This window comes from Schistocerca cancellata, chromosome 5, assembly GCF_023864275.1.
Source record: "Schistocerca cancellata isolate TAMUIC-IGC-003103 chromosome 5, iqSchCanc2.1, whole genome shotgun sequence".
NCBI classification, from domain to species: Eukaryota; Metazoa; Arthropoda; class Insecta; order Orthoptera; family Acrididae; genus Schistocerca; species Schistocerca cancellata.
This window is the reverse complement of record NC_064630.1, coordinates 747,281,564-747,309,152: the sequence shown is the minus strand read 5'-3', so window position 1 is coordinate 747,309,152 and position 27,589 is coordinate 747,281,564.

Below are 27,589 nucleotides of genomic sequence, written 5' to 3'. Positions count from 1 at the left end.
CCCTCCGCCGCGGCCAGCGAGGTTGCACCTACTGACGGGGCCGGCGCGGTAACTCCGAGCCAACTCAATTCCCCGAGCAATTACAAAGCTATAGCTCTGGGCGGCCGGCGCGGCCCGACTCCAACGCGTCTGCACCTCGGAGCGGCTGTGCAGGAGCGCGACCCGTGGGAGTGACGGGGGGGGGGGGGGGGGGGGGCAGTTGGCCCGAGATCGTAGCCTCTACTGCACGATTGCAGCTGCCGCAGGGGCCTGGCCCCACACACTTCAGCTGAACGCGGATATCTCGGCAGCTGCCTGTGCGAACAGCCGTCTTTCTTGCCCCTCAAGATGCTCCTACGTTGCCTTTCGCTTTTCATCAAAGTGTATGCTGCTGCCTCCGTCGTCAAAGTAGCGGCACGGGGGATCAAGTATCCAAGACGAGAAACACATAAATCAGGTGTAGAGGTAATTGCAGGATTCTGTTCTGGGAACCGAGGAGGCATACCGCACCAGATTTACGTAGGTTATAACCATAGAGTAAATATCTCTGGAGTGAGCATTCACATGCGCAGAACAGATTTTGTGTTGTCAACATACATTGCCGGCCTGGTCACGTGTTCTCGGGACGTCGTGTGTTTGTCCGTATAGCGCCCTGTAAATTTAGAATGTCACTACATCCCTAGTACATACGAATTCTTTTCTAACGTGTCGTGGATTATTTATATATGTTGCGCAGACATTTTAGCAGTATCCATTTGATACCGGGTATAAACCAGCTACGTAACTTTTAAGGGTAAGTGATATTACAGCTTGCTTCTTTGCGATAGGTGTCACAGTTCAGATGCACTTCATTTTTGGCAGTTTTCTGTATGATACGACACTTTATAGTATTACAGAGCCTGACGTACATTTTTGCAGTGATAGTCTTGCAAAACGACTTGACAGTCCGCTAGTACTTTTGCAAGTGCAAAACATCGAATTTGCCACTCATTAGCGATTATATCCCTGCTAATTCGTCCTTTTTTTCTTCTACTATAACTGCGCATTTATTTTCTCGTTTTTGCGACCTAAACCACAATTTTTCTAACTGGTGACACTTTGAAGTATTTACTTAACGCGTTTTACGTACTTGCTCCCACTTTATGAAGTAAATAGTAGACTGCGTAATCTAAATACATAATCTACAAGTCACTAGCCGGCCGCGGTGGTCTAGCGGTTCTGGCGCTGCAGTCCGGAACCGCGGGACTGCTACGGTCGCAGGTTCGAATCCTGCCTCGGGCATGGGTGTGTGTGATGTCCTTAGGTTAGTTAGGTTTAAGTAGTTCTAAGTTCTAGGGGACTTATGACCTAAGATGTTGAGTCCCATAGTGCTCAGAGCCATTTGAACCCATTTTACAAGTCACTAATAAATGCATGGAGGATAGTATTTGCTCAAACAACTAACCATTCCCTTTCCTGTTCCACTAGCAAATTTACGAGAGGAAGTGATTGTTTGTAAGCCTTTGTACGAGCCGTAATATCTATTATATAGTCATAAAATCATAGAAAAATAGGTCTACAGTATCAAGCCTTAATTATAATGCGTCTCGAAATTTTTATACATATAAAGTGTCTCTTAATAATATGATAGTTATAATTAGAGCTACATGGTATGTACCCATGAAAAGTTACTATCCCTCCTGTCACATATGTGTAGCAACAACAGTAATTCACCAACGCTATTACACTATCAAGAAACGGTGAAACTCAACAAAAACTCTTGATATTATAAACTTAAAACGCTGCGGAAAGCACACACGCACAGCGAAGTCCCGAAAACACGTGACAATCCTGGTTTAATGTTGACAACATGCGCAGAACGCAATGCTCACTCCAGAGATATTTACTCTATGGTTATAACACACAGAACAACTATTTCAGTTGTTATGAACAAGTTGTGAAGCATAATGATACCCGGTCCTTGGTTATGAAGGGAAAGTGAAGTAGTAAGACATCTTCCAAAGTTGCACAATAAAAAAGATAATACGCCATGTCACGAGGCCAGCAATTTGGTTCGAGGGTCACAGTGGCGACTTCCAGTGGATGTGCTGGTCCAGCAACTCGCCAGCTCAGGACCCGATCGAACACACCTGGGATGCAAGTGAACGTGGCCGTCCCCGGAATTTACGGCGTAGTATTGACACTGTCCATAGTGTTGACAAGAACCGACAATGGTCACATTCGTCAAAATTATATGAAAGAAATATTAAATATGACTTTACTGTGACGGAGCTGGCGGCAGTGAAAATTTTCAGACAGTAGTGAGCCACGATGTGATTCGGATATGTAAACAATCTGGCAAAAAGTATCAGCACTCATAAGAGTGGGCGTTAACCTTCGCAAATTGTGCTGGGGTGGGGGGGGGGAGGTGACACTTTACACCCACCTACTGAAAAAATTGTAATCTAGCCAGGTACTTTCGAAAAAAAAATATTTATTGCCTTTAATGAATTCTTCTTCCAGTTTCCACGAATGTTTAAATTTCTTACACTACTGGCCATTAAAATTGCTGCACCACGAAGATGACGTTCTACAGACGCGAAATTTAACCGACACCAAGAAGATGCTGTGATACAAATGATTAGCTTTTCAGAGCATTCACACAAGGTAGACGCCGGTGGCGACACCTACAACGTGCTGACATGAGAAAAGTTTCCAACCGATTTCTCATACACAAGCAGCAGCTGACTGGCGTTGCCTGGTGAAACGCTGTTGTGATGCCTCGTGTAAGCGGGAGAAATGCGTACCATCACGTTTCCGACTTTGATAAAGGTCGGATTGTAGCCTATCGCGACTGCGGTTTATCGTATTGCCACAATGCTGCTCGCGTTGGTCGAGATCCAATGACTGTTAGCAGAATATGGAATCGGTGGGTTCAGGAGGGCAATACGGAACGCAGTGCTGGATCCCAACGGCCTCGTATCACTAGCAGTCGAGATGAAAGTCATCTTATAAGCATGGCTGTAACGGATCGTGCAGCCACGTCTCGATCCCTGAGTCAACAGATGGGGACGTTTACAAGACAACAACCATGTGCACGAACAGTTCCACGACGTTTGCAGCAGCATGAACTATCAGCTCGGAGACCATGGCTGCGGTTACCCTTGACACTGCATTACAGACAGGAGCGCCTGCGATGGTGTACCCAACGACGAACCTGGATGCACGAATGACAAAACGTCATTTTTTTTTCGGATGAATCCAGGTTCTGTTTACAGTATCATGATGGTCGAATCCGTGTTTGGCGACATCGCCGTGAACACACATTGGAAGCGTGTATTCGTCATCGCCATACTGGCGTATCACCCGGCGTGATGGTATGGGGTGCCACTGGTTACACGTCTCGGTCACCTCTTGTTCGCACATTAGATGTGTTACGACCCGTGGCTCTACCCTTCAATCGGTCCCTGCGAAATCCTCCATTTCAGCAGGATAATGCACGACGGTATGTTGCAGGTACGGGCCTTTCTGGATACAGAAAATGTTCGACGGCTGCCCTGGCCAGCACATTCTCCACATCTCTCACCTTTTGAAAACGTCTGGCCAATGGTGGTCGAGCAACTGGCTCGTCACAATACGCCAGTTGTAACATTGTTGGTTTAATTTGCTATGAAAGCGGTGCTGATAGCCAATAAAAGCGGGTTAAAAGCTGTGAGCTGTTTGGGGAAGTTAACCTTGCATCACTGCGCAACTGTTTCACCAAGTATCCAGTCTAGCTCACCAAATTCCCAACCAAACTAACATTAATTATAATCTTTTAATAGTCATACGACAACCGGTGATATATATATAAAAAAGAGAATTTAAATAAAAAGAAATAAATCAGTTTATATTTGGAAATTTATTTTAACATTGATCATTGAAATTTCAGCATATTAAACGTGAGTCATAACTAAGCTGGTGCCTTATTTAGGACTGTGAAAATGTGAGTTTGTAATCTTACGGAACACATCAAATATGGAGCCAAGATTGGGAGACTGCATACACTGCATTCATAAAATAACACATGAATAACGTTGAAACATATACAAGAGGAAATTAACCACAACCAACCGATTCAATTTTCACCCAAAGAAGTTACGTTCGTAGCACAATCCTGTCCGTCATGTAATTACTACTCACTGGTATACTAAATTCATACTAACTCTCTGGGAAATCTTCCCGAAAAGAATAGCTGAGGACTAGTTTGATGATTACACCACATGCTTCACGTGGTCAACTTGGTTTACACAAAACGTGTAACTACACATTAATTTTGATCATTAAAATAAAATAGATCGAAAAGCTATTTACAAAAGAAAAACCTCGAACTGGTTACTATCGTCTTACTATTAACGTGATGGGTCAAACAGTTGTATAAGCACGTGGTACTGGTCTCACAAAGTACACCCCACGTGGGTTGAACATAAAGAAAAGTTGCTATATTGAAAAATATTGTCAAGACGAGACGTTATAATCTCACGCACATTCGCATTGAAGATTGATGATGCTAGTTAGAGTTACTGATCAACACGTCGTTCCACTTTACTCATAAAGTAGTGACAAAGCAACTGCCGGAATATATTCTGAACTTCACACTCGAATTACACTGCATTACAATTTAAGATAACATTAGATATTTTAGAGCTAAACCTGAAATAAAGGTGATTAAATTTTCAGTTAGGCTGAACTTAAAAAATCCATTGTCCTACGGACTTAGCGGACACGCGCTTAGCCGGAGATCTTACCACTTCAGACGCTCGCCACGGACAGACTGACCTGCTCCCTTCCTGAGGGTGGCTCACAAATACAAACGGAAGTGTCCAGAGGGGCAGCTTCCTATATCAACATGACAAGGGACGGACAGGACCATACTAAGGATAGAAACCTTTTTGCTTTTAGAAAGCGTAGCTACCTGTTCCGACGTTGGTCCTACTGTTCTCTAGCAGACAGGCTTGTCTGCTACCCTCAAGCATGCAACTAGAAATACATTTGCTCATTCATCCTCTCACACAGAAGGGAAGGGGAATGACAGTATTTTGTCATATACAGTATATAAAAGAAAGCGGATGTAGGTTCCGTATTAGACTGTGTGACATGAATTACATATAAACTGTGTTTTAAAGTGTAGTAGTGTGACAGATCGTTCTTGTTTATGTGTAAAAGTAACATGTTCCACTACTCAGTCTCGTCCCAGATAGTCAGAAACTCCACAGTAAATTTAGAAGAGGAATTTATGCCGTAAATGACAACAGATTTAAGAAATTAACATGAAAGGAATCCAACAGAGACCTTTCACAGTCAATACTCTTGATGAACTGTGGTATCATGCTGAAGCTGCATGGGCGGCTGTAGCTGTACACGCCATCGAAGCTCTGTTTGACTCAATGCCCAGGCATATAAAGGCCGTTATTACGGCCAGAAGTGTTTGTGATGGGTAAGGATCTATGCACCCAATTTGCGTTACAATGTAATCACATGTCAGTTCTAGTATAATATATTTGTCCAATGAATACCCGTTTATCATCTGCATTTCTTCTTGGTGTAGCAATTTTAATGATCAGTAGAGTACTTAAACTGAATCCACAAGTTTATATTTTAGTAGTGGATGTTACTTTTCCCAATGAATTTCATATTGAATATTTTATGGTTCTGGATCTTACTTGACCATCTATATATCTTTAAAAATTACCTTGTGAGTGAAAAACTACAATTAACGAAATTCCTATTTTATAAACTTTTTCTTCTGGTGGGCATAATGTACGGCCACACTCCTCGGTAGTACGCGTTACTGATTGTGGGTTGATATTGCTAAGAGTGCGGCAGAAGCTGTTTTCATGTTCTGGACCCTACTTACAAATCAGTGCCTATTTAAAAAGTATGTTGAAAATATAGAAAAAAATGGTTCAAATGGCTCTGAGCACTATGGGACTTAACTTCTGAGGTCGGGATTTAGAACGACTTAAACCTAACTAACCTCAGGACATCACACACATCCATTCCCGAGGCGGGATTCGTACCTGCGACCGAAACTGTCGCGCGGTTCCAGACTGTAACGCCTAGAACCGCTCGGCCACTCCGGCCGGCGTTAATATACACTGATCAGCCAGAACATTATGACCACTATCGGTATAAATGTTGTCCAGCCAATAGCAGCGTTACCTGGCGAGGAATGACGGCTAGTCAGACATACTTCAGCGCGTGTAGTATCAGTGAGCGTGTTGTCCGTGTGTAGAACAGAGAAGGCCCACGATCTACCTGAGTCTGACCCAGGGCTGATTATGCTGGCTCAGAGGTTCAGCACGAGCGTTTCGGAAACTGCACGACTTGGTCAAGTGTTCGAGGAGTGCTGTGGTTAGTGTCTCCAAAACGTGGCGAACTCGAGGTGAAACCACGTCCAGACGTCGTGGGGTTAGACGGCCACTCTTCATTACAGATATCGAACGTCAGAACGGGCAGCGAACTGTGATGGAGTTAACATTAGACTTTAATACTGGGTGGAGTACAGGTGTGTCTGAGCACACAGTGCAACGAACACACGTAACGATGGGCCTCCGCAGCCGACGATCCTGGCATGCGCAGATGTTAACACCACAACACAGGCAACTAAAACTGAAATGGACACGACACAATCGGCATTGGACGTTGGAGCAGTGGCAGATCGGTGCATGGTCTAATGAACCCCCGTACCTTCTTCATCACGCCGATGGGAGACTGCGAATCCGTCGTCTTTCAGGTGAACAGCTTCTTGCCACCTGTACTCTGGGACGGATACAGGGTGGCGGTTTCTCCGTTATGCTCTGTCGAACATTCACTTTGGATCTTTAAGTCCAGTAGTGCTCGTGCAAGACAGCACGATGTCCAAGCAGTATCAAACTCTTGTTGCAGACTACGAACACCCATTCATGACTATCACCCGACGACAGCGGCATTTTTCAACAAGATAATGCGCCTAGTCACAAGGCCGGGAGTTTTGTCGAGTGGTTCCAGGAACGCTGATGTGCTGGCCCTCCAACTCGCCAGATCTGAACCCAATCAAACATCTGGCATTTAATGGAATGTGGCGTCAGAGCTTCTCGCCCCCTCCCCGGAACTGACGGGAATTAGGTGACTCGTGTGTGCAAATATCGTGCGAACTCCCTCCTGCGACTTACTAAGGCCCTATTGCTTCCATGCCATGATGAGTCGCCGCTGCTATCCTTGCCAAAGGTGGACATACCGGCTGTTAGATAGGTGGTCGTAATATTCCGGCTAGACATTAAAGGTTAACAACAATCATCAATTTTGAAACTTGCTAACAGATTAAAACTGTGTGCCGGACCGAGACTCGAACTCGGGACCTTTGTCTTTCACTGGAAAGTGCTCTACCAATCGACCTACCCAAGCACGACTCACGACCCATCCTCACAGCTTCAGTTCTGCCATTACCTCGTCTCCTACCTTCCAAGCTTCACAGAAGCTCTTCTGCGAACCTAGCACAACTAGCACGACTTGGAAGAAAGGAGGATGGGTCGTGAGTTGCGTTTGGGTAGCTCAGTTGGTAGAGCACTTGCCATCCAAAGGCAAAGGTCCCGAGTTCGAGTTTCGTTCCAGCACACAGTTTTAAACTGTCAGGAAGTTTCATACCAGCGCACATGCCGCTGCAGAGTGAAAATCTCATTCTGGAATCATCTACTTTTTTTTTTTTATAGCGTAGGCAAACAGAGCCCCTCTTACCCTTGCTAACGAAAGCTGTGGAAAATGCGTTGTTATTGCTAGGGTTAACATGGCGTATGTCAACCCTTCGTCTTTATGATAGCTTCATCTCCGCTGGGGGCATTTCCAATGACGTCTCTGAATGTCTGTGGAGGAGGGGCGCACCATTCTTCCCCCACTCTGAAACAAGAAAATTTCAACTATCTATGATGTGTTCTCTGTAGAATTATTCTTATATGCTACGCAGTGTTGTGAATACTTTCAGAAACGGTTAGCATTCTGATACTGCCCTATGTGTACCCCAACATCGTTCCAAATTAGTACTCTTGACAACTGTCCTTGATTCTAATACTGTAATACTTACTGCGTCTTCTTTCGTGAAAGGCTTATGGAAATCCGTGCTTCATAACTTAGCTTTATTGGTGCTGTTATCTGTAACATTATCTCTGCCATTTTGATTGAGTCTTGCTGCTGGTATACTTCGCATACGACGATAATCTCTTTCGATTTTCTGCCAGATTTAGAGGCAGGATTTCCTTGTCGAAATTATTACAGGTTGTAAGTAGGCTGTTTAGATTTTTATATTGGTAATGCCACGTAGCGCTCTGTATGAAAATCACTGGCTGTGCTGTGTGCAGTCTGTGGCTAGTTTGCATTGTTGTCTGCCATTGTAGTGTTGGGCAGCTGGACGTGAACAGCGCGTAGTGTTGCGCAGTTGGAGGTGAGCCGCCAGCAGTGGTGGATGTGGGGAGAGACATGGCAGAGTTTTGAAATTTGTTATACTGGATATTATGAACTGCTATATATATTATGACTATTAAGGTAAATACTTTGTTTGTTCTCTATTAAAATCTTTCATTTGCTAACCATCCCTATCAGTAGTTAGTGCCTTCCGTAGTTTGAATCTTTTATTTAGCTGGCAGTAGTAGCGCTCGCTGTATTGCAGTAGTTCGAGTAATGAAGATTTTTGTGAGGTAAGTGATTTGTGAAAGGTATAGTTTAATGTTACTCAGGGCCATTCTTTTGCAGGGATCTTTGATAGTCAGATTGCGTTGCGCTAAAAATCTTGTGTGTCAGTTTAAGCACAGTCATGTATAAATTTTTCTAAGGGGACGTTACATATGTCGACCCTTAGCCGAGTATACCTCACTGGAATCTTCTGATTTTTTCTTGTAGTTTGTGTATTTAGTGTAGCTTTTGTTTATTGCTAGCGCGTAATTGTAGAGAGAATCTCCTTTGTAGTTGCAGTCTTTCATTGTTGTACTGTAAAACAGTTGTGGCATGCATGTAGATTTGCACCAAGTATTTCGCAGCTGCGCTTGCAATTAACTACATATTATTTTCAGTGCTATGTTAATCTGTTCTCTTATTTTTACTATTCAAATTGTGTTTTTCTGTGTTATCGTGTGAAATATTGTCACAATAATGGCGTGTGAAAAACGTAACACTAGGCTTCAAAGTAAACTCAGAAATAATAGTGACGACGAGTGTAGCTTATCAGCACCACTGTGTAGTGAATTAACAGACATTCGAAGTAGTAATTTGGTAATTGTGCATAGGGAAATGGAGCGGGCGGCAAATAATGGTGCAGACAGTGAAACAGGTTGTGAACAGGGAACCATTATCGATCGATCGGTCGGCAACAGCTCGCCTCAGGAATCCGAAATGACAGGACACAATTTTACAAATACTGTAGATTCAGGTTTTGCGTCCTCATCGTTTTCTCAAATAAGTCAAGACACATTTTCAGCTTGTCAAAATGTGAATGTTGCCGGTGCAAATGCACTGCCGAAAAGCGTAGAGGAACAGATTCCAGACACTAATGCATTGTTATTACAACTAATGCAACAAATGGAACAAAATCAGAGACAAACATAGCAAAAGCTTCAAAAGTTAGACACAATGGAACAAAATCTTCAAAAGTTAGACACAATGGAACAACACCAGAGACAAACACAGCAACAGTTAGACGCAATGGAACAAAATCTTCAAAAGTTAGACACCACGCTTGAACAAACACGTGAAGATTTAACTACTGAGTTACATAACATTGAATCGAAATGTCAAAAAGTCTGTAATGACGTAAAAACACAAATTTGTGAGCATTTCCAACCTATTTTTTCGCCTCATGAAAATGCATTACAGAATCACGAAGCAGCCATAAAAGAACTGCAAACTATTGTTCATGAAAATCATGAGACCTTGCAAACTCAGTTGCATCTACCGATTCGGTTACATAACTTGCAAAAACTCAGGAAAACTTAAAGGACACAGTAGATACTCTGAAAATTGGTTCAGAAAGACACATGGAGGAAATTAGTTCATTATCAGAGAAAGTAGTTGAACTTTCGGATCAGCTAAATAATTTATCTGCGAAGGTAGCTCATAATCTGAATGACACAAAACTGGTAGTCTTTAATGACACAGAAGAGTGCGAACAAATTAGGAACCTGAAACAAAATCTGAATCAAATTAATACGCAACACCAAAGAGAAATCCGGGAAGTACAAGATCAGCTGACACAGGTAATACAAGAATTACGTATTTCAGAGGACACTCGCGCTCCAATATGGGAAGAGGGACATAGAAATACGGAACAGCCACAAAATAATAACACAGGGCATTTCGGAAGTTATGAAAGAAATTGGCAATGTGCACCGAATTTTGAGATGGAACCGCCGACACGACTTAACAATGACCGACATGCTACTCGCCGACACGATGATTTTGACTATAAGCTGTTCATTACTACACGTAAATTCAAAATGTTTAAGAATTCTGCCAACTACATTCATCCACAAGCGTGGCTCCATCAATTCTCTCATTGTTTTCCTCCCAACTGGTCATTGGAGCACAGGTTAGAATTTATGTGTGGCTACTTGGAGAATGAACCAGCTGTAAGAATGCGATCGGTCATTCACGATTGTCACAGTGAAGGAGAATTTTACCATGCGTTCCTCTCAGCATATTGGTCACAAGCTACACAATACCGAGTAAAACATAGCATCATGATGATGAAACACTTTGAACAATCTGAATTTTCCAGTCTTGTCAAATATTTTGAAGACATGTTGCACAAGAATCAGTACCTGTCAAACCCATACAGCCCCTCAGAACTCATCCGCATTTGCTTAATCAAATTACCTGAACATTTACGGCATATTATTTTGGCAGGACGTTGCAAAGACGACATTGAAGCTTTTCAGGGGCTCTTACAAGAATTAGAAATTGACACAGACAGTCGCGGGATGCGAAAACAGGAAAACAATCACTACAGGTCACATCCGTCACAATTCCGTGACGACAGAAACAATAACTGGCCACGACAAGCCTATTCTTACAACGTAAATCGTGACCAAAGCAGACACCACCCTTATGACAACCACTGGCAGAGTAATAGTTACAGAGAAAGATCGCATTTCCGTAGTAATGAATATGACAGAGACAATCATAGAAACAGACAATTTGGCAACCAGAACTATTATTATCACGGGAGACAGAATAACTTCAGACGCAACGGTCCAGCGCGCAGTTACGATTCAGGGAGAAATTCTCCACCACTTAACCGACAAGAAAGAAACTACAGGAACTACCGACATGACGACAGACGATATGATCGTAACGACAGACCTGAAATGCATCAGAACTGGTGGGATTTAAACAGAGCAGCACACTCTCGTCACGGTGAATTTGTAGAAGTTAGGTCTCCAAATCCCAATAACGACGCGCGCCAACAAAGGAACATACAGTGACACGCACCGCAGGCTGCCGCGTGCGCCGGCTGGCTCAGAGAAAAATAACATAGACGCTAAGCTTGAGAAAAATTTTAGCACTCCTCACCGACGTATACCACATGATAATTGCGTTAAAGTTGAAACTCTGCGTACTAGGAAGAGTAAAGGTTTACACCACATTTCACACGTAAAACCGTTTATTGAAAGATAATCTGCTTTTTAACTTTGTCTTTGCCATGAAACGTTTGACTTCACGTTACTAGTATGCTTTAGAAACTGTTAACATGCAACAATGTTTGAAGTTAAATATCCAGTCAAGAACCAAGAGAACTTATTTAAACAGAAATTACGAATGCATTGTTATTGCGAACAGACGACACAGTGTTATTGTGTGTGTACATTCTTGCTTGTTAGTTGCACGATTACGTAACGACTATAAGGCGCACTTACTTAGAACATTTACCAGTACTGCTAATGAGATTTTAATGCAACATTTTGGTTTATTTGAAAATACATTCTGGATTTAAGGTACTTTCTGTGAAATGCCAGATGACACAGTGGTTGGTTTATGTGATTGGTTTATGTGACAGCTACACGATTATATCACGACACTACTAATGAGTGACAATTTACAATGTTGCTTTTGCGGTGTTTCTGTTTCATATCTGCACAGTTTTTTCTGAATTCTTCTGGAAAGTAAAACATGTTTTAGTAGTAACTTTTGTGGTACAGCTACAGTGAGACAGCCTTTTCCGTTGCACAACAATGCGTTACAGCACAGTACTTTCTTCATCACAACAATAAGCGTAATAACTAAGATATCTATACGCAAAGCATTTCACTTTTGTTTATCATGAGGTAAGTACATGGACTTCTGCAGAACTTAGCTTTCGGAGGAAAATAACTACGACACTTCCACAGAGATTATCTTACAACAAGATGCACATTTAGCGCTACAGGACATGCATTTCAGTGATTAGTTTTGTACTTAAAACATTTATTTTTTAAGATTTTTGAATTACAAAGAAGGTTTTCCATGATACATTTCATTCCATTGCTGTAATCTGTAACACCTGAGGGTATAATTACAATAATACTCAGGGGGGTACACACTCACTTTGTGTATCATGTGTTTGGCAAGCACAAGGAGCCCTAGCTAATATGGTATTTGCTTACACAACTTTACACATCGGTACCATATTTCTCTAACACACAAATTACACAGCTGTCTGATCATTTAACTGAGAGATAAACTTTTTTTTACATCAGTGACACATGTTTACGCAATTACACAGTTGGGTAACTTCACACTTATGAAATTGTATTTTGTCTGTACTTTGTGAACTGTTCATATTTTTTTGGAACCATTGTGATACTATGAGAGCTTTGAATGATGTATTTGGTAAGGGAGCATGATTTTTAAATTACGTTTGAGGTAGATGACACTACTGAAATGAGCAGAGAATTTTGTTTAGGTTTTGAAATTATTGTAGAAAGCTACGACGTTTTTGAGATTTGACTGAGGTGTTATGATGTTATTATTACGACGACGATGTGTATTATGCTGCTGAGGTATGTTTATGATTAATAGGCTGAGGCTATATGAGTTATTTGATTATGCTTCATATTTATAATGATGAAATATTGAAGAGTGTCGATGAATACGTATATGTGTAATAAGGTAAGGAGTAATGAATAGTGGGTAGGGACTCTTGACTTGTGAAAAAGGATGTTGGAAACCAAGAATCGTACTTTAAGAGTTATGAAATGTGTGTAAATGTGTGAATGTATCACAATGCCGGCGAAAATTTTTTGGACACTGTTATATTCATAAGATTTTGTTTCCACACATTTGCAACGCACATTCTTGACCTGTGAAATATTTTTATATGAGACTGTCACTGTAGCCGAAACTGCTGTCGTAAATATTTCCGTAAGAAAGTTGAGCGACCACCTGCACGTAATGTGTTTTGGGCGCCCAGCTGAGAGGTAGTCGTCTGACAAAAGAAAGCCATTAGGTGAAAAAAAAGGGAGGCCATTATCCTCACCATTGACATTCCTTTAGAGAAAACATTGCAAATGCGAGATCCTCATTACTTGGAAAGATACTTACATCTGCACACCTGATTATGACAAGCGTCTTTCTACGAGAGTTGAGAGAATTTCTACTAACTTATGAAATGTCACATGACTACTGAATGATATTTTTATGCTTTGGTTTGCGTAATTGCTTATTTCATTTAATATCTGGTTTCCAGCTGTGTTGCAGCATTAGTTTTATAAAATAAACTTAGATGCATTTGCTAATGTGAACACTTTCTGTCAACAGATCTATTAAATAATTATTTTATGACCCACATTCTTCGAAAAAGGAGCTCTTGGAACGGAAAGAACAATAAGAAGGGACTAATAACAGTAACTGCATATATCATTTGCTTTTCAAGTACTTGGTAATTTTTTTTTGTAGAAACAGTTGTGGTGCACCACTTTAATTACATAGACATTAAGATGTGAATATACATTTCCCTTATTTGCATTGTTGTTTTTACTGTAATAATTTTTCTGCTTGAGCTATGTCATGTTTAGGTATAAGTTGCTGCTGTTTGCAAGGGATAGTGTTATTGAATTTTACTTTGTATTATTCTGTTAAGCCAGTTTTACTAATGATTTATTTTTATTGTTTGCTGCACATTGCCTTATATTAGTTGTAATATTACAATTGCTTTGCTAATTTCTTAATGCTGCTTGCTTCGCAAATGTGCATTTTTTTAATTGCTGTTTATATTAATTGTTTTATGTGATGCTGCATTGCCTCGTCCCTTAGTTTAGCATCTGAGCTCAGTAGATTTAAGTTAGCTTAAGAGGGGTAGACTATATAAGAAACTAACTATGATGACTTGGAAGAAATGTATTGAGAAGCTATATGAAAATGGTTTGGGCAAAAAAAAAAAAAAAAAAAAAGGATACTGTACAGTGGAGAAAAACTATTTTTCGACAGAGGATGTGAACAGAATACAGAAAGCAGGCTTAGATAGGACTTTTGGGAATAATGATGAATGATGGGAGATCTCCAAGAAGCAAAGAAAGTTTTGTTTGCAAATTACTGCAATGAAACAAACCCTGTCCTTTCCTTTTGTGTTATCCCACTATGTGTTTGGGTACCCGTGTGTATTTATGTTCTTCCTGTCTTTATATGTTTATCTGATAAGACTTATGTTGTAGAATTTTTCTAAAACTCAGCTACATTCATTATGATGAGGAATACTGTTATCCTCAAATATACTTTGCATTAATAATATGGTATTTTCTTTGTAAAGATGTTTAGACATTATGTATTCTGTTCTGTTTTAATGCTCATGTGTGAAGTTGACGTTTCGAAAGTGATTCTGATCTTTTATTTTTGTACTCATGTCATAATTCCTGTAACACTGATGTATATGTTTATTTCTATTCTGTTGTAAAGCCTGTACTACAAATGTTATCTGTATTGTTATGTTTTTAATGATGTATTTTGTACCTTTGTAATTGTATTCTCATGTTATAATATTGTAATTGACACCAGTTAATCAAATTAAGTAACTTGTAAGCATTCATTTCACTGCACACATTTCTGTTGGTCACAGTAATGCACAAAATGTGAGAAGTTGTGACTGTTAGTGTTTGTACGTGTGTTAATAATTCAGCAAGGGACTGGATAACAGCATTGCTGGTTCTAAGGACAATTCCAAAAACTTCTTGAGTGTAAAAGTGGTGGTTTATGGACTTGCTATATTGTCTGCAAGACTTCTAAGGACAATTCCAAAAACTTTGTGCGTGCACAAGTGGTGGTTTATGGACTTGCTATCTTCTCTGCAAGACTCTTCGATGGTTATTGTGCACCTGCACAGTCGCAGCAGATGGCTGCTGACCATCATCTCTACAAGGACTACAGTGGGTCTGCATCTTTGATGGCACACCAATACCATTATTTCTACAAGGAGTACAGTGGGTCTACACCTGTGATGACTCACCAATACCATTATTTCTACAAGGAATACAGTGGGTCTACACCTTTGCTGACTCACCAATACAATTGTTTCTACAAGGACTACAGTGGGTCTGCATCTCTGATGACCCACCAATACCATACTCTCTACCAGGACTACAGTGGGTCTACTCCGTGATGACCTACCTACCAATCTTCTTCAAAACGTCGAATGACTCTGCTGTGGGTTTGCTCTGTTGTGGCCCATTACCTGTCTGCATGTCAAGAGTCAGCACAGTCTTTCCGTTGGAAGGACAACACTACTTCTTCACGACTGCATGGAAATCCACTACATCCGTGTGCATTGTCTTTTACTGCTCAGACTTTGAGAAAACAAACTGCAGGTTTACTCTTATGATGAATGATCAGGACTGTCTTTATGGACTGTGAGAAAATTTTAGCTTTTGACCAACATTGTATCAATAAGTGTGTGCATTTGATTTCTTTGTTATTGTATTTATGAAAAATTTTATCAAATCATTATTGGCCACTGGCCAAAACAATTTGTAAAATTTTTTGTGGGGAGCATGGGGGCTATGTAAGTAGGCTGTTTAGATTTTTATATTGGTAATGCCACGTAGCGCTCTGTATGAAAATCACTGTCTGTGCTGTGTGCAGTCTGTGGCTAGTTTGCATTGTTGTCTGACATTGTAGTGTTGGGCAGCGGCAGCTGGATGTGAACAGCGCGTAGTGTTGCGCAGTTGGAGGTGAGCCGCCAGCAGTGGTGGATGTGGGGAGAGAGATGGCGGAGTTTTGGAATTTGTTATACTGGATATTATGAACTGCTATATATATTATGACTATTAAGGTAAATACATTGTTTGTTCTCTATTAAAATCTTTCATTTGCTAACCATCCCTATCAGTAGTTAGTGCCTTCCGTAGTTTGAATCTTTTATTTAGCTGGCAGTAGTAGCGCTCGCTGTATTGCAGTAGTTCGAGTAATGAAGATTTTTGTGAGGTAAGTGATTTGTGAAAGGTATAGTTTAATGTTACTCAGGGCCATTCTTTTGCAGGGATCTTTGATAGTCAGATTGCGTTGCGCTAAAAATATTGTGTGTCAGTTTAAGCACAGTCATGTATAAATTTTTCTAAGGGGACGTTTCAAGGTATAAGCATCTCGTATTGAAGTGCGCATTAAGTTTCTTCCAACTGCAAACCGTTGCCTGTATTGGATATTTTGCTTCTAAGATAGCAAAATTTTGTTATTTCCGTCTACTTCGAGATCCACAATTTTGATGCTCACAGTGTCACTAATTTCGTTTCTGTCGTTTCTCGTTACTTTTGTTCTTCCCAGCTTACTCTCAGTCTATGCTCTACAGTATTCTCTGGTCATTAGTCTGATCATTCATCAGACACTATACAACTACGAAACTTTCTGGCAGATTAAAACTGTGTGCCGGACCGAGACTCGAACTCCGGACCTTTGCCTTTCGCGGGCAAGTGCTCTACCGACTGAGCCACCCAAGCACGACTCACACCCCGTCCTCACAGCTTTACTTCTGCCAGTACCTCGTCTCCTACCTTCCAAGCTTTAAAGAAGTTCTCCTGCGAAACTTGCAGGACTAGCACTCCTGAAAGAAAGGATATTGCGGAGACATGGCTTAGCCACAGCCTAGGGTATGTTTCTAGAATGAAATTTTCACTCTGCAGCGGAGTGTGCGCTGATATGAAACTTCCTGGCAGATTAAAACTGTGTGCCGGACCGAGACTCGAACTCGGGACATCAGGCTGTGACTAAACCAAGTCTCCGCAATATCCTTTCTTTCAGGAGTGCTAGTTCTGCAAGGTTCGCAGGAGAGCTTCTGTAAAATTTGGAAGGTAGGAGACGAGGTACTGACAGAAGTAAAGCTGTGAGGACGGGGCGTGAGTCGTGCTTGGGTAGCACTTGCCCGCGAAAGGCAACGGTCCCGAGTTCGAGTGTCGCTCCGGCACACAGTTTTAATCTGCCAGGGAGTTTCATATCAGCGCACACTCCGCTGCAGAGTGAAAATTTCATTCTAGAAACATCCCCTAGGCTGTGGCTAAGCCACGTCTCCGCAATATCCTTTCTTTCAGGAGTGCTAGTCCTGCAAGTTTCGCAGGAGAGATTCGGTAAATCTTGGAAGGTAGGAGACGAGGTACTGGCAGAAGTAAAGCTGTCAGGACGGGGTGTGAGTCGTGTTTGGGTGGTAAAGCCGGTAGAGCACTTCCCCGCGAAAGGCAAAGGTCACGAGTTCGAGTCTCGGTCCGGCACACAGTTTTAATCTGCCAGGGAGTTTCATATCAGCGCACACTCCGCTGTATAGTGAAAATTTCATTCTACTATACAACTACATTTACACCTTTATACGTAGCAAGCGATACGATGCATGATTGAGGGTAACTTGTTCCGCTGCTCGTCATTCCCTGCCCTGATCCACTCGAAAACAGAGCGAGGGAATAACAGCTGTCTCTATCTTTCCGTACGAGGCTTGGTATCTGTGATCTCGTCTTCGCGGTCCCTACACGAGATGTTCGTTTGCGGCAGTGGAGTAGCTAGGAAATCAGTACACATAAAGATTCCCTAAACATGCTCCACAGTGTTTCGCGAAAAGAACGACGTCTTCGCTCCAGGGCTTCCCATTTGACTTCACGAATCATTTCTGTAACTCTCGCATTTTGATCGAATCTGTCGGTAACAGTTCTAGCAGCACTCTTCTGAATAGCTCGAATGCCTTCTTGAAACACATCCGATCGTGATCCCAAACAATTGAACAGAAGTCAGCGCTGGGTCGCATCAATGTTCTATACACGGTCCCCTTGACAGATGAATTACACTTCCCTACAATTTTCAAATTAATCGAAGTCGACAGTTCGCCTTCCTGACTACCCTCATTATGTGCTCTTTCCACTTCATATCGCTTTGCAACGTTACGGCCAGATACTTTATCGACGTGACTGTATCAAGCAGCAGACCACTAATACTGTATTTGATATTTATAAGATTATTTTCCCGTTCACTTGCACAAGATAACATTTTCTTCATAATTAGAGCAAGCTATTATATGTCTCACCGAACAGAAATTGTATGCATGTCGGCTTGTCCCATGCCTTTATCTTTCTTAAACCACAACTGCTTATCTAATAGATCCTCAACTTTATCTTCCATTCTTCTCTGTATTATTCTCACCAGGAAATTGTATGCATGAACTATAAATCTGATTGCAACATAGTTGATACATTTATGTGCGCTTGCACATTTTCCCGAAAGTGTGATGCCATGTCTCGAGATTCATATACTCATGTTCAGAAAAAAAAAAAAAAAAACAGAACATCTTGAACAACTAGAGATAGGACGTTCGCATTCACAGGACAGGTACATTAGTGTGTTCTACAGAAATGATTAGCATTTCCGTCATCTCGGTTGAGCATGTGTTCTGTTGCCTAGTAGGCACAGGGTCCACCATAGGCCCCGATAACTTGTTCCATGCATGGTGGCATCGACGCATATAAGGCGCGAATGGCGTCCTGTGGTATAACCATCCATGCTGCATTCATCTGGTTGCAAAGTTCATCTGTGGCGGTCGGCATTGGGTCACAATGCTGCAACTGTCGTTTCACCATGTGCCACACCTTTTGATTCTACATCTACATCCATACTCCGCAAGCCACCTGACGGTGTGTGGCGGAGGGTACCTTGAGTACCTCTATCGGTTCTCCCTTCTATTCCAGTCTCGTATGGTTCGTGGAAAGAAGGATTGTCGGTATACTTCTGTGTGAGCTCTAATCTCTCTGATTTTATCCTCATGGTCTCTTCGCGAGATATACGTAGGAGGGCGCAATATACTGCCTGACTCTTCGGTGAAGGTATGTTCTCGAAACTTCAACAAAAGCCCGTACCGAGCTACTGAGCGTCTCTCCTGCAGAGTCTTCCACGGGAGTTTCTCTATCATCTCCGTAACGCTTTCGCGATTACTAAATGATCCTGTAACGAAGAGCGCTGCTCTTCGTTGGATCTTCTCTATCTCATCTATCACCCCTATCCGGTACGGATCCCACATTGCTGAGCAGCATTCAAGCAGCGGGCGAACAAGCGTACTGTAACCTACTTCCTTTGTTTTCTGATTGCATTTCCTTAGGATTCTTCTAATGAGTCTCAGTCTGGCATCTGCTTTACCAACGATCAACTTATATGATCGTTCCATTTTAAATCACTCCTAATGCGTACTCCCAGGTAATTTATGGAATTAACTGCTTCCAGTTGCTGACCTGCTATTTTGTAGCTAAATGATAAGGGATCTATCTTTCTATGTATTCGCAGCACATTACACTTGTCTACATTGAGATTCAATTGATATTCCATGCACCATGCGTCAATTCGTTGCACATCCTCTTGCATTTCAGTACAATTTTCCATTATTACAACCTCTCGATATACTACAGCATCATCCACAAAAAGCCGCAGTGAACATCCGATGTTATCCACAAGGTCATTTATGTACCGGTATATTGTGAATAGCAACGGTCCTACGACACTCCCCTGCGGCACACCTGAAATCACTCTTACTTCGGAAGACTTCTCTCCATTGAGAATGACATGCTACATTCTTTTATCTAGGAACTCTTCAATCCAATCACACAATTGGTCTGATAGTCCACACGCTCTTACTTTGTTCATTAAACGATTGTGGGGAACTGTATCGAACGCCTTGCGGAAGTCAAGAAACACGGCATCTACCTGTGAACCCGTGTCTATGGCCCTCTGAGTCTCGTGGACGAATAGTGCGAGATGGGTTTCACACGACCGTCTTTTTAGAAACCCATGCTGATTCCTACAGAGTAGATTTCTAGTCTCCAGAAAAGTCATTATACTCCAACATAATACGTGTTCCAAAATTCTACAACTGATCGACGTTAGAGAAATAGGTCTATAGTTCTACACATCTGTTCGACGTCCCTTCTTGAAAACGGGGATGACCTGTGCCCTTTTCCAATCCTTTGGAACGCTACGCTCTTCTAGAGACCTACGGTACACCGCTGCAAGAAGGGGGGCAAGTTCCTTCGCGTACTCTGTGTAAAATCGAACTGGTATCCCATCAGGTCTAGCAGCCGTTTCTCTTTTGAGCGATTTTAATTGTATCTCTATCCCTCTGTCGTCTATTTCGATATCTACCAGTTTGTCATCTGTGCGACAATCTAGAGAAGGAACTACAGTGGAGTCTTCCTCTATGAAACAGCTTTGGTAAAGGACATTTAGTATTTCGGTCTTTAGTCTGTCATCCTCTGTTTCAGTACCATTTTGGTCACAGAATGTCTGGACATTTTGTTTTGATCCACCTACCGCTTTGACATAAGACCAAAATTTCTTAGGATTTTCTGCCAAGTCAGTACATAGACCTTTACTTTCGAATTCATTGAACGCCTCTCGCATAGCCCTCCTCACACTGCATTTCGCTTCGCGTAATTTTTGTTTGTCTGCAAGGCTTTGGCTATGTTTATGTTTGCTGTGAAGTTCCCTTTGCTTCCGCAGCAGTTTTCTAACTCGGTTGTTGTACCACGGTGGCTCTTTTCCCTCTCTTACGATCTTGCTTGGCACATACTAATCTAATGCATATTGTACGATGATTTTGAACTTTGCCCACTGATCCTCAACACTACCTGTACTTGAGACAAAACTTTTGTGTTGAGCAGTCAGGTACTCTGTAATCTGCTTTTTGTCACTTTTGCTAAACAGAAAAATCTTCCTACCTTTTTTAATATTTCTATTTACGGCTGAAATCATCGATGCAGTAACCGCATTATGGTCGCTGATTCCCTGTTCTGCGTTAACTGTTTCAAATAGTTCGGGTCTGTTTGTCACCAGAAGTTCTAATATGTTATCGCCACGAGTCGGTTCTCTGTTTAACTGCTCTAGGTAGTTTTCAGATAAAGCACTTAAAAAAATTTCACTGGATTCTTTGTCCCTGCCACCCGTTATGAACGTTTGAGTCTCCCAGCCTATATCCGGCAAATTAAAATCTCCACCCAGAACTGTAACATGGTGGGGAAATCTACTCGAAATATTTTCCAAATTATCCTTCAGGTGCTCAGGCACAACAGCTGCTGAACCAGGGGGCCTATAGAGACATCCAATTACCATGTCTCAGCCTGCTTTAACCGTGACCTTCACCCAAATTATTTCACATTTCGGATCTCCGTCAATTTCCTTCGCTACTATTGCACTTCTTATCGCTATAAACACGCCTCCCCCTTCACTGTCCAGCCTGTCTCTGCGGTATACATTCCAATCTTAGTTTAGGATTTCATTACTGTTTACGTCTGGTTTCAGCCAACTTTCTGTCCCTAGTACTATATGGGCGTTGTGACCGTTTATTAATGAGAGCAGTTCAGGGACCTTTCTATAGACGCTCCTGCAGTTTACTATTAGCACATTAATATTGTTATTCCCTGCCTACTCCTACCTTGCCGCGTCTCAGGAGGCGTCTTGTCGGGCCTAACCTAAAAAACCCACATGTGCACTCCACACGTACTCCGCTACCCTTGTAGCCGCTTCCGGCGTGTAGTGCACGCCTGACCTATTCATCAGGGGGACCCTACATTTCTCCACCCGATAGCGGAGGTCGAGAAATTTGCACCCCAAATCTCCGCAGAATCGTCTGAGCCTCTGGTTTAAGCCATCTACTCGGCTCCAAACCAGAGGACCGCGATCGGTTCTGGGAACAATACCACAAATAGTTAGCTCAGATTCCACCCCGCGAGCGAGGCTTTCCGCCTTCGCCAATTCCGCCAACCGCCTGTACGAACTGAGGATGACCTCTGAACCCAGACGGGAGGAGCCATTGATGCAACAATTTGCAGTCGGGTGCACCCAGCGCTCTCTATCGCCGCCGGCAAGGCCTCCTGCACATCCTGGATGAAACCCCCCCGCAAGCAGACAGAGTAAACACTGGCCTTCTTCCCCGACCTTTCCGCTATTTCCCTAAGGGGCTCCATCACCCGCCTAATGTTGGAGCTCCCAATAACTAATAAACCCCACTCCCCGTGTGTGCCTGCTCGGACCTTGCTGAAGGAGCGGCCACATGTCCACTCACAAGCATAGCGGGCGATGCCACACGGCCAGCCTCCACATTGACCCTCCGCCACGTGCGCCGCGATCGCCGCTGAACCCGCCACTCCCCTTGGGGAGAGGGTAGCCCAACCGTGCCCGGTACCCACGAAGATATCTCGACAGCAAGGACAGTGGGTGAAGCATGTAACACCTGGGGTGTACCATGCGACGCACCAGACTCCCCACTGCCGCTACACTCCGAGGCAGCAGCCTGAAGACGGCTGACCGCGGCCATCAACACGTTCAGCAGTTCGCGAACAGTGGCCAGCTCCTCCTGCGTCTGTACACAGCAGTCACACATCCTATCCATCCTAAGAAATCAATTTACTGTAGAGAGTTAATCAACTTTTAACTAGATTGCTAATTCACTAAATGCGGCTGATAGTTGACTAAACTGTGGTTGCTAGACACTTCTTGTAGAAAACAATGAAAATAGCACTACCTGTCTCTGGGCAGTATTGAAAACAAACACTAGCACTACTGGCACTATGGTTGACTAATGGGACTCTCTCTGACTGTATTCAAAACAAACGTGAAATCTATGGAACACTATTACTAGATTGCCGACAAGTCTGCTGATCTGGCGGGCCAGGGCCAAAGACTGACATTCTGTGGCACCAAGAAGGCATGTGTTCGTGCAGGAAGATGTGGTCGTGCATTGTCTTGCTGAAAAATGGCGTCTGGGGTGTTGTGCAGGAAAGGTTTGACTACGGGTCGCTGAATGTCATTCACGTAGGTCACACCGGTCACAGTGCCTTGGAAACGCACCAGCTGTGCCTTCTGTTGTATCCAGTAGCACCCCACACCGTAAGGCTTTGAGTTGGAGCTGTATGTCTTGCACGAAAGCACTCACTGTTATTCCGCTCTCCCAGTCTGTGGCGAACCAAAATATGACCATCATTTTCAAACAAACACAACCTGAATGAGTCCTAAAACACTATCTGATGCCATTCCTGTCTCCAATGACTTCGTTCCATATACCGTTGCCGTCTAGCATAATTCTGCACATTCGTCAAAGGTAAGCGGCCAAGTGGACGACGCGCACCTAACGCATGTCGTAGTAAACGGCGACGGACTGTTACCCCTGATAGTGTAAGATGTGTTACACTGTCTCATTGTTGAGTTGGAGCCGAGAAAGAAGGTAAAGTATCCTGCAATGTCATTCGAATGAGATGTCGATCTTGTCGGGTGTTGGTCTGGATGGTGCGACCTGACCCATCTCGTCGTGTTCCACGGCTCTTACGTGAACCATTCTGCACACACCAGTTGCGCTGCCGAAACACTTCGTCCCACACGAGCAGCAATTTACCGGACAGATGCATCACATTCTCTCATGTTTATAATGCGCTCTCTTTCCAACTCACTGATTTGACGCATACTTTCGCAAGGCATACTGCACCTCTGCTGTAGTCACACTGATCCATTACCTTCGGTTTATGGCGACAACGAGAGCCGCAGGCACATTTTTCCGGTAGGTGGTGTAGCGTCGCAATATCGACGCAGACTTTGAACCCGCGGACCGACATGGCTCAACAGCTAATCAGAACGCACTGACGTACATGTCCTGTGAATATGAATGTCCTATCTGTAGTCGTTCAAGGTGGTTTTCTGATCCTGAATAGGCGTTCAGTTCCTTCTTCACCCTTCACCCTTGCTGGTATGACTTTCTAAAGCATTAACAAATTTGTGGACCGCTGCAACGCTGCAATGTCAGTTTGACAAATGAAGCGTTTTTCTTTGTCCTACTCCCGTCCATACTTAAAACACTTATATTTCCATTGTAATTCTTCAGAAAATTATTACGTAATTTTCTTTCGTTGCTTAGTTGTTAGTGACATGCGAAAAGCAGTGTGGGCATTGTTCCTTCATACTGCCTCTTCCAATGAATACCCTCAACACAGCCTGTGCCCAAAAGATTCCTGGTGCAAATATAATGCAAAAAACGACTATGATCATAAACATGGTTTGCCAGCAGCTGTGATAAATGCAATAAAACCAATTTTTCATGACTCAGCACAGCCAGAATTGTTACACAAATGTCTACACGGAAAGACACAGAATCCTAATGAGAGCGTAAACAATTTTATTTGGAAAGTGATTCCTAAAAGGGTGTTTGTAAGCATAAAAACTCTGCACTTTGGCATTTATGATGCAATAGCAACCTACAACCAAGGGAACCGTGTGAAGTGTGAAGTCCTGAAGGCATTAGGATTTACAGCTGGGGTGAACACTGTACGAGCACTAAGAAATATTGACAGAGAAAGGATAAGAGGGGCAGAAAGAAGAGAAAGGCATATGAAGTATGATGGAACAACAGGCCAGAAAAGAAGACAGAAGAGGAAGCTTTTGGAGGATGAAGGAGAAGACCCTGATAATCCATCCTATAGTGCAGGAATGTATTGAGAAACTTTGATTTTATACAGCACTCCTAGTGGTCAAACTTACATTGTAACACAGCCATTTGGCAATATGTTCAGTAGTTTCATTTCAGTTTAATTATAAAGCAATTATTTGTAAAAAAAATTTGGGTCATTAATAAAAAAAATAATTGGAAGGAAACTAGAAAAGATACTCCAAAATCCCTCTGTAATGACTGCAATACTAAACCACTCTAGATGTTAAAAAAAATTCAAATTTTTCTATTTGGTAGTTTATTCATAGATGTTCCTCAGACTTAGTGATTTTAACATGGGCAGCATAGGCACCTCCGGCTCCCCTTAAAGAGTCAAACTCCCAAGTATAAAAAAATTTCGAACGTGTAATACACATTACCAGATGGCGAAAAGAAAAACGGTCATTACTTTGTGGGAGGCAACAGCGAGAGATAGTTTCGAAAAGATTTGGAATTACTTGTAAAGTCTGCTGGAAGGCGCTGGGTGCCCTTATTCTCAAATACTGGACGAATATAGCCTGGGTATTTTATTTAGCATGTTTCAACACTACAAAGAATAAAACATTCTAAGACAAAAAAAAGACGCACTACGAAGGAATTCTCCAAGTGAGACGAAAATTGGTAGACGTTTTGTACATGTAAATGATTACAACTTTAGAGAAACTGGAGAAAGAGAAAGAGCTTCACAAACTAAGGAAGTTCATAATGCGTTGGTCCACCTCTGACCGTAATGAAAGCCCTTCTTTACACTGACACAGATGGATATAGTTTTTGCATGTCCTCCTAAGGGATATCGTACCAAATTCTGTCCAATTGCTGCTTAGATCACCAAAATTCCGAGGTATCTGCAGAGCCCTGCCCATTATTGGGACAACCTATGTTCTATGCCAAAGTAAAGTGATCCAAGATGGCGGCGATGAGTTCATCCAAGAGGGTGGCAATTACGTCATCCAAAATGGTTGCCATGGCGCCATCCAAGATGGCGGCGTTTGGCGGAAAGTTAGAATTTTGGCGGGAAGATAGGTCAATTGGGCTACCTCCACTAACCTAACCACCCATTCCCGCCCTCCCCCCCCCCCTCGGAGAAAAATGGTGCTAAGTTATAATTCCAACAGGACCACAATACGCTTACCTCTACTAACCTAAGAAAATGGCTGGAAGATAGGTCACTTGGGCTACCCTCACTAACCTAAGTCACCCGATCTCCACCTCTTGCTTGTAACTGGCGCCAAGTTTGAATTTTGGTGGTAAAGAAAGGTCAATTCACGTATCTCTACTAAGCTAAGAAAATGGCTCGAAAGAAAGGGCATTTGGACTAACCTAAGTCTCACAACCGCAACCTCTTCCTAGGGAAGCACTGGGCTGCTGGAGAGAGCAAAGAGTATACTTTATTTATTTTGGAACAATTTATTTAGGAATGGATTTTGAAAGATAGTACATTTATCACAGTGATACAGAACACATGCTCTGGCATGCCACACAGCATACAGACTTGCAAACTACTCCTAAATAATTCATGTTTAATGCTCTACACACACACCAGATAAGTGTAAACTGTCAAAATAAAGCATGACACAATTCTCTGATGGTGGTACTGTGTACTAGGTCAGTTGGAATGTGGACCTCATGGCGAACACACTGGATGGTGGTACTGTCTCTAATTGTTTAAATAAAGACTGTTACATGGTTTCGACAGCTGATGATTAGCAAGCATGTTTACAGAGTCTTTTAGATGGATTATTATTTTGACAATTTACGAGTTGTTTGGCTCTCTGGACATAAATGTATTGCATTATTTACGAGTTCTTTGCATGTCTCTAGGCTGTGCAATGCGTTATTTTGACAGTTTACAACTATCAGGCGCGTGTGTAGAGCATTATACGTGAGTTATTTAGGAGTAGTTTGCAGATCTGTGTGCTGTGTGGCATGTCAGAGCATTTGTTCTGTATCACTGTGATAAATATACTCCATCCCTAAATAAATTGTTCCAAAACAAATAAAGTAAACTCCTTCCTCTCTCCACCAGCACAGTGCAGGCTGAGTCCTTTTCCCACCAATCCCTAGGAAGAGGTGGCGGGCACGTGACTTAGGTTAGTGGAGTTAGTCCAAGTGTCCTTTCTTTCACACCATTTTCTTAGCTTAGTAGAGATAGATGAATGAACTTTTCTTTACCACAAAAATTCAAACTTTTCGCCAGTTCCAAGGAAGAGTGGCGGTCCGGTGACTTAGCTTAGCCCAAATGTGCTTTCTTTCATGCCATTTACTTAGCTTAGAAGAGATATGTGAATTGAACTCTCTTTAGCACCAAAATTCAAACTTGTCGACAATTCCTAGGAAGAGGTGGTAGTTGGGTGACTTAGGTCAGTGGACCTTTTTTCCCTTCATTTTGTTAGGTTAGTACAGGTGTGTTGCATTGTGCTGTTGGAATTTGACTTCCCACCATTTTTCTATGGGAGGGGAGGGGCGTTAGGTTAGTGGATGTAGCCCAATTGACCAATGTTCAACCAAAATTCAAACTTTCCGCCAAAATCCGCCATCTTGGATGACGTCATTTCGTCGCCATCTTGGATGACATCATGGGCTGTTGCCAAGTCTACAACCTGCCATCTTGGAGACGTCATCGCCACTATCTTGGGTACATCTGGCAACAATGGAATGTGGTTTGTCGCCCTTGTTGCC